Raw genomic sequence first — 8,670 nt, forward strand, 5'->3', positions numbered from 1 at the left:
CCTCACTGAGCAGAGAGCCTGATAAAGAGCTCGATCCCAGGACCCTGAGATCATGATCTGGTCCAAAGGCAGAGGCTTAACCCACTGAGCCACCCAGGCGCCCCAATTTCCTTGTGAAGGGTGGAATCTCTCACTAGCTGACTAAGCACACAGTCAGTGCGTTCCCTCCTGTCCCTCTGACAGAAACCAGCCCCACAGTCTAACATTCGAAGGTAAGGGACAGAATGAAGCGGGGCTCTTAATCTCGGGCCTGGGAGTTCGAGCCCCACGTTGGGTGTAAAGGTTACTTAAATAAGATCTTAAAAAAGATAAATCAGTAAAGGACCCAGGGAGAGGAGGCATGTCCTTGTCAACCCCCAGGAACAGGTCCGCCTCCACTCCGGGCAGGCAAATAAATCCATTCATGTTACACACGCCGCAGAAGTTTTTATTGTTGAGCAATAATTACAGCTCTCTTTCATGTTTTCACACTCTAGGTCTAAGGAGGGAAGGGAACGGGGCCTGTTAACCTTCATGTGTGACCCAGAAGCCGTTTATGGCTGGCCAGGTGCAAACGCCGTATCTAATCTCCCCGGTGTCTGCGGGGCAGGAGCTGCAGCGGTTGGAGGGACTTCGCGGCTATCAGATATCAAGGAAATGTCCGTGCCGGTGTTGTCCCATTTCTGGGTAGCACAAGAAATCCGTAAGCTGTTTTCCACTTCAACACATGACAGGTATGACTGGGGAAAAGCCATTTTTACTGAGATCCCAACCATGGGGGTGAGGGCAGAGTGACCCACTCCAAGTTCAAGGGGGCATTGGAGGCCCTTTATCAGTCTCCTTCCTGTAGCTGCAGAAGCCGTCTTCAGCCTTGTGTCTTACTACCACCGGCTCTTTGTGACTGCGGATAGTACCCCAGGGTACTGAGAATCAAAGTGTGTTCACCTGAAAAACAGACACAGTCTTTAGTCTGGCATTAGTGCCTGAGGGTATTTTAAAAGTTAATGTAATTGGGGGTAAAGTAAAACGAGATCCTGAAGCCAGAGTTTAAGAAGGAATGTTTGCATGACTTACTCAAATGGGGAGTGCAACGCAGTAAACACTGTGGGGGGAGACTACGGGGTGTGCGCGGGCCCTACGACCTCCTGGGAGCCTGAGCTGGGACAAGGCGTCTGAGCCCCAGTTCCCTTGTCTGTGCCACAAGGAGTTGATCACTGCACGATGCCTTTCGTTTTTGCAGATCTACACTGAATGCATGCCTTGGACCCAGCAGACAGCGTCTCAGCCATCTCGTCATGGAGACTGGGGCCAGCGCGGCGGCAGGACTCACCTATGGACAAGTGTTGCAAAGTAAGACATCAGTGTAAGAACTATGTATGTCCGTAACGCGTCAGTTTGTACACCTTAAATTACACAGCGGTAGATGTCAGGTGTGTCTCAGTGAATTTGGAATCAAAGTGGAGGATGGTTTGTAAAGACAGGGGGTAGTGTTCTAGCTTCAGCTCCGTTCTGCGTGGGCTAATTTCCCTGGCCCCAGATATTTAGATGACATCACAGATGGCGTCTGGAGCAGGTAGGAATTGTGTTTGCTAAATGGAACGGAGAGGCCGAAAGAAATAGGGGTTGTTTTCGTCACACGACAAGGGCTGTGGTGTGGCACAGTGAAGGGCCTGTACAAAGGCATCAAGTCTCAGGCTCTTCTTCCTTCTCCATCCTTCTTAGGATCGGGCTCTCATTCTCATGCCTCTAGCCTCCTTAATAAACATTCCTGGACACCCACCCCGTGACCTCTGCTTTTCCTCATTGGCTACAAGTGTGTCACATGACCACCCCCACCTGCAAGGGAGTCTGGGAGACGGCGTGCTGAAGTTGAGCCCGTTGCTTGGGTTGAACCAGACCTAGGATCTGTCAGCAGGGAAGAAGGCGAAAGGGGATACAGGGTATACGATGGCCGTGGCGGGGCCAGGACTCTGGTGAGGGTCACAGATCTGCAGGCTGGAGAGGGCAGGAAATGCAGGGACTGATGGAGTCAGAACGCAGAAGGATCTTAGGAGAGGGGAACAGTATAATGAACCTAACATGCACACAATTCAGTAGAGTTAAAGTCTTACCCCTGAGTCTAAAAAAATCAACAGTAAATAGAATGGGGGAAATGTTTCTTAATAACCCTATAGAAATATCTACTAATTTTCCTTTACCACAAGAGTACTAATAGCAATCAAAATAATATGTTTCCGGAATGTTTACTATTAGTTATCGCCCATTTAATTCTCAGGGTAATTCTCAGAGGGAGATTTATTATTTTATTACTTTTTTTTTTTTTTTTTGGAAAATTGAGAATTATAAGTAACTTGACCAAAATCCTATAGCTAGTAAGTAGGTGGGCCAGGATTTGAACTTAATGCCAGAACCCTTATAACCCTTATTTTCCTTTATATTATACTATTTCCCAAGGGAAACTGATTTATTGTCTCAAAAAGCTAATTCAATCTTTTTTTAAAAGATTTTATTTGGGGGTGCCTGGGTGGCTCAGTGGGTTAAGCCTCTGCCTTCAGTTCAGGTCATGATCGCAGGGTCCTGGGATCGAGCCCCACATTAGGCTCCCTGATCAGTAGGGAGTCTGCTTCTCACTCTGACGAATAAATAAAATTAAAAAAAAAGATTTTATTATTTTTACGTAATCTCTGCACCCAGCATGGGGCTCGAACTCACAACCCTGAGATCAAGACCCAAATGCTCCACTGACTGAGTCAGCCAGTTGCCCCAAAAGCTAATTCAGACTTGGACTGCATTCATAGTATCACAAGAGCTATGTCTGGGGAGATAACAGTCTGTGATCAAAATGTATTTGCAGCATTGCTCTTAATTCTGGAAGCCGGGTTCAGACGATGGGAACCACTAAATCCTCCTGTACTCACGCCGCCTTCAACAGTCTCAGAAGGTAAGGAGGATGCTCAAGGGCCACACCTCCACCTTGCTCTTGGCCCTGGAGCCCCAACAATGGACTCTTCTGTCTCCTATACCCCCAAATTGTCACTTTCTACCAATTCTTTTTTCCTCAGCCAATAAGTTTATTTTAAAAGTTTCCATCCTAAATAAATAGCCCTCCAAAACCTCCTTGGTAGAAGTACATACCATTTAAACTGTGACTTCTAATGAGTCTTTGATAACCACACTTCTTATAAGAATATGTAACGGGGTGTCTGGGTGGCTCAGTGGGTTAAGCCTCTGCATTTGGCTCGTGTCATGGTCTCAGGGTCCTGGAATCGAGCCCCGCGTCAGGCTCTCTGCTCAGCAGGGAGCCTGCTTCCTCCCTCCCTCTCTGCCTGCCAAATAAATAAATAAAATCTTTAAAAAATAACAACAAAGAATATGTAATATATGCGGTCTCTACCTCCTTGCTTTCCATTTATACCCTTTTCAATTTCCAACTATGTCGGACATCCCCAGCAATTTTCAATCACAGGTCTTGTGGCTGCCCTCTTTATAAGGCAAAGATGCTGACAGTTGGAGGCTTGGTGGAGGCCGGTATTTTAAGGACTACTCATTTATCTGATATCTTGAAAACATTCCTAAACCTGTTAAAAAGTCTAGTTTTCACAAATGTGTTCTCCTACTAAATCAATAGGACTTTTAATTCACTCTGAAACAGTGACCTAAACTCTGCAATGATTTCGTGGGCTCGCTGTTCACTTTCTCATTACAGAAGAAAGCAGACTCTTTCTGTTCTTTTATACTTAAATAATTTTAGTGCCTGTGACCGTATTTAAAGTAAATGAAAAATGACTGTTCCGTGTTTGACTATCAGTGGACTAAGCATCAGTGACATGAAGAATCTGGGAAGAGACCATCGACCGTCCGTTTGCCTCTGCCCCTGTACTCGTCATTCCCCAGCTCCACATCCCCTGGGAGTATGGAAGAGACCTGAGTCACTTCAGCAACAGTTTGGAAGTAGATCCTTTCACAAAGGCTTGGAAAACCACAAGTTTCAATTGCAAGTATGATATAACTACATTTCTAAACACCACAACCTTGAGTTTGTTAGGAACGCTGGTGGTTTTGGAAAGTTTCACCGCCGGCCAATTTTAGCTCTCAGGCCCCTTCTGTATCCAGTAGATTGGAACAAACAATATCCTTCAAGGAAAAATTCTAAAATTTCCTAAAAGTAGAAGTAAAACAGTACAGTTGACCCTTGAACAACATGGAGGCCAACCCCTGGTGTGGTCAGAAAGTTGCATGTAAGTTTTGACTCCCTCAAAATCTCACTACTAAATGGCCCGCTGTTGACCAGAAGCCTTACTGATTACGGTCTGTTAACACACATTTTGTATGCTATGTGTGTTATATACTATATTCTTCCAACAAACTAAGCTAGAGAAAAGAGAATGTTATTTAAAAAATAAGGAAAATGCCTTTACCGTACGAGACAGTAAAAAATCCACGTCTAAGTGACCCCATGCAGTTCAAACCCATCTTGTTCAAAGGTCAACTGTAATTAATCTCTTATTAAAATACAAGAAATAGGGGCGCCTGGTTGGCTCAGTGGGTTAAAGCCTCTGCCTTCGGCTCAGGTCATGATCCCAGGGTCCTGGGATCGAGCCCCACGTCGGGCTCTCTGCTCAGCAGGGAGCCTGCTTCCTCCTCTCTCTCTGCCTGCCTCTCTGCCTACTTGTGATCTCTCTCTGTCAAATAAATAAATACATCTTTAAAAAAAATACAAGAAATAATTTTTCTTCCAGATTAGTTCTTTGGCTTTTTGTTGTTTCTCATTCTGGACCATCTGCAAAGCATGATTAGCACAAGAAATTGCCAAGGGTGGCAATAGAGTGAGAGGCAGGGTCCGGGGGCTGGGGGCGGGGGTGGAGGGTGAGCACTGGCACACAAGTAGATCATTCTAGATTAAATACTAAATCAGTAGAAACTGTACATGGAATTCTCATCTTTTCCCAGGCTCGCGATACACGGGGTAGGATGTCACCTTGTGATGCCAGGCAGCGGCGACAAGCTTCCGCCCCCTCCCAGTCAGTCCCGCGATCATGACGGTAAGCAGCCAATACACTTAACCATCCCTCTGTACACACATTCCGTTTTTCCACTTTGGGTACAGGCTTCAGCAAATTACATGAGATATTCCACACTATTGTTTATTGGTTTTTAAAGTTGATCGTCAATGCCGTCTGCTTTAGAAGGATACACAGTGGGGCAAGTTTCGTGTGTGTTTATTGATAGGGGGCTCTTTCTAGCTTCTGGACGGGCTTTCAAAATATCATCCCATGGATCCCCAACTCCTCACTCCATTTCTTTCTAGTAACCAGTGTGGCTGCACTTCTTCTCCCTCTGTCTCTCTCTCTTTCTCATCTCACTTCAGGAATAGAAACAATAAAGATCAGGACAAAGAAAATGCATGCATGTGGCATGGGGTGGGCGGGGGGGGGAATCTTGGAGCCAGGAGATAGAAGTCATTGGGCAAGTCACTTACCCTCTCTCTCCCAGTCTTACTCATTTTCAGCTGAGAATGGAAACGTCGTGAGGGACGTACACAAAGGCATAACGCAGAGGAACAGGTTTTCAGAGGTCTCAGGTGCTATTTCAGACCCAAAGACAGATCGTATTCGTAAAATTTTTGAGTAATTCTAGTACAGGTCTTCCTCGACTTACATCCTGATAAACCATCATAACTTGAAAGTATCCGAAGTCAGCAATACTGGACATCATAGCTCAGGCTAGCCTGCCTGCTCGGAACACTTACGTGACCCTGCGGCTGAGCAAAGCCATTTAACACGAAGCCTATTTTATAACAAAGTGTTGAATTTCCCATAAATTTACTTTATAGAACATAGGGGCAAAAATCAAGCTTTATGCTGGGTTTCTAACCTACACGGAGGGCCAACGCTTGAGTATATTTTACCAAACAACATGACTCAAAAGAGTTAAAAAGAATAACCTTAAAGCCTTCCACAGGTACAAGAAATAGTTGAGGGGAACATTCTGTGAAGTCTGTTTTCATGGAGGGATCAGATAGCATGCAATTATTTTGTAATTGCCTTCAGCGCCTTGCTATATAATTATTCATTTGGTTATATGTGCTTTACAAATTAGCACCCCCCCCAAGATCTAAAAAAAAAAAAAAAAAATTACACAGAATGTGGTGATTATCCCTAGAGTTACATCGTTTCTCAAAGGGTCATTGCCATTTCATTTGCTGGGTCTGAATTCACATCATGACCTCATGGCAATCATGTACTTACAAAGTGACGTGCCTGGCTGGCCAGGCCTTGAAAGGTTGTGTGCAGCTATGGTCTGAGGCAGTGGTTGGGAACAGGTGCTGATGCAAATTGGTGAGTGCGGCGGGTTCAGCCGTGCTCCAGGCTGTGGAGGGCTCACGGTCAATAGTGGTGAGTGTGTGTGTGTGTGTGTGTGTGTGTGTGTGTGTGTACGTGTGCAGATTCCCATGCACATGTAAGCACGACATCCGTAGGTTTCTCGGGTCTCCCAAAGGCCGACCAATTCACAGAAGAAAGCTTTTACCCAACCAGGAGTCATTCCCACTCCCAAAGCCACACCAATTTGTTAGATTTATTAGAGGGTCAAAGGAAGAGAACTATGAATGTCACACCTTCCTCTTAAAATCAAGATCAAAAATAAAAACGTCTTTCATGAAATACGAGAAGTAAAAACACATTGCTTGGGAGGGAGAGTAGGAGAGAGACTATCTAAGTCATGGAACATCACAGAGCTGTGTGTTTAGTATGAAATCTGCCCTGAATGTGTAGACATTATAAAATGATACGGTTCTGGGAGGGAGTCGATCAGGCCGCTGCGGAGCCCACACTACCGTGTGCTGAAGTGGCTCCTCCAGGCTTTTCGAGAACCGATTGTTAAATACTCAGGAATCTTGCAAACAGGTTGTTACACTGTTGGAATCTTGAACTCGGCCGTGGTGAGGGTATTTACACCACAGAAATAGGCAAACGCTACAAGCCATTCTTTTCTTCCCCTGAGAGCCAACTTACTAGCATACCGCAGAGTTCAATCGTTAAAGGAACACTTGGCTGAAAAGCCCGTTTCGCTAATACTTTTTATGGGATGGGATGACTGATTCTTAGATTTTAACCCTTCCCTGAGTGACTGTAAGCTTACTTTCTGTTTTTCCCCTCCTTTCTCTTAGGCTCTTCCAAGCCACTCGAAGACTGTTACAACTGAACACTCACCGCACGAATCCCGTGTTTGAATACTGGTGTTCAAGGGCACAGGATCTGAACTTGAACCCAGATTAGACACTGAGGGTTTGAATGCGCAGCCTGATATTTACCAGGTATGTGATCTGAACAAGACTCCTCTCTTCATGCCTCCCTTTTCTCATTTGTGGAAGGGACCTCATGGAGGTTGAATGGGAATTCCTTCCTCGGAGGGTGTTTGCGGGAATGATTTAAGTTATGTATGTAAAGCGTTTGGAACTCTGGCCATGGGAGGCCCTATGCATGTGATTATTACTGCATTCATGGTTGGGAATCTTAGCCTGTGTGCCTGGCACATGCCCGACCCTCAATAAATGGAAACTGTGTCTGTTTTTCTTTCTTGCAGTTCTGTTATTATACATCGGTATTTGGGTTAAAACATCTTTACCTTCAGGGACTGGAAGGCTGATGTCTCCTGGGCCACAGCCTGGCTCTTTCGAGGGCTCCTGTTGTCCCAGCTGATGCCACTTTCTGCGAGTGCACCTTCAGCTCGGAAAAGGAGTGAGCCCAAAGTAAGGGGGGCCATGTGGAGCCTGCGGGGGAGGCAGGGCAAGGAGAGCCAGGTGATCTGTCCTTCCTTTGAACTGCTAGAACTTACTGCCTGTAATGCTTAGTCTGTAAGGATGGCATGACGTCATTCTATCGTCCCTTGGGATTTGGTGTGAACCTAGGGTACCACGGCGATAATACTGTCCCCCTGCTGCCCTTCCATGGTTGGGCTGGGATGAGCAGAAGTAGGGTGGGTACTGCCCCACCTTTTCCAAGCTGCTTCTCTATCCTCTCACTGTCACGGCAGTCCTGTGTTCAGTAGCACTCTGGCTGCAGAGAAGCCCAAAAGATGGGACCGAACCTGTAGGACCCATTCCAGGGGCGTGCCAAAGCCACTGAACAGGGGAGGGGGCGTCTCCCTGGCTTGTAGCCCTCCAGACGCAGCCAATTTGACATTCCAAGCCCTTGCTCCTGTGGACTAAGTCCCCCAGAGCCTGCGGGCAACACCTCTTCCCCTGAAGCTCCAGCTCATTAAAGGAGAGATTCTTAGCTCTGAAACATACAGTACGCCTCGGCAAGTGTGCGGATTGGCTGCTAGACGCCACAAGTGAAGACACATTCACAGAGGGAACTACATGGCTACAGGGGCTAGAGGCCCCAGGATTGCACATTTTGCATACAACTGGCAACTTTGTCTTTGCCTGAATACCTCAAATCCAGTGTATACTTCTATTCTGTCTTCTCTAAGATCTCTAAAACCATGCTGAAGTCTTGCCCCTCAGTAATTTCTCTGTTGAACTGTGACGCTCCCTTAGGTTACAGAGGTTATGCAGAAATAATACTGGCCTTTCCGATCTGTTACCCGCAAAAGTCAGGAAACAGAGGCTAATCCTCCACTCTCCAGAATCCCAAGTTCTTTGTATAGGTTTTTTTTTGGAAGGGGTGTTGTTTCTGCTTTTTGTCT

The 8,670-nt window shown here is 46.1% G+C and overlaps 1 long non-coding RNA gene across 1 annotated transcript; it reads left to right on the plus strand.

Moving 5' to 3' along the window:
• Positions 1-401: 401 nt before the first annotated feature.
• On the plus strand, positions 402-8,300 carry LOC111138629. Its single transcript, XR_002640052.1, has 7 exons — positions 402-713; positions 1,220-1,329; positions 2,834-2,920; positions 3,788-3,977; positions 4,930-5,021; positions 7,148-7,294; positions 7,564-8,300. It is a non-coding gene; the product is annotated as an uncharacterized LOC111138629 (long non-coding RNA).
• The last annotated feature ends 370 nt before the right edge of the window (positions 8,301-8,670 follow it).

Source organism: Enhydra lutris, unplaced genomic scaffold, assembly GCF_002288905.1.
Source record: "Enhydra lutris kenyoni isolate GAN:26980312 unplaced genomic scaffold, ASM228890v2 scaffoldscaffold93, whole genome shotgun sequence".
Classification (NCBI taxonomy): domain Eukaryota; kingdom Metazoa; phylum Chordata; class Mammalia; order Carnivora; family Mustelidae; genus Enhydra; species Enhydra lutris.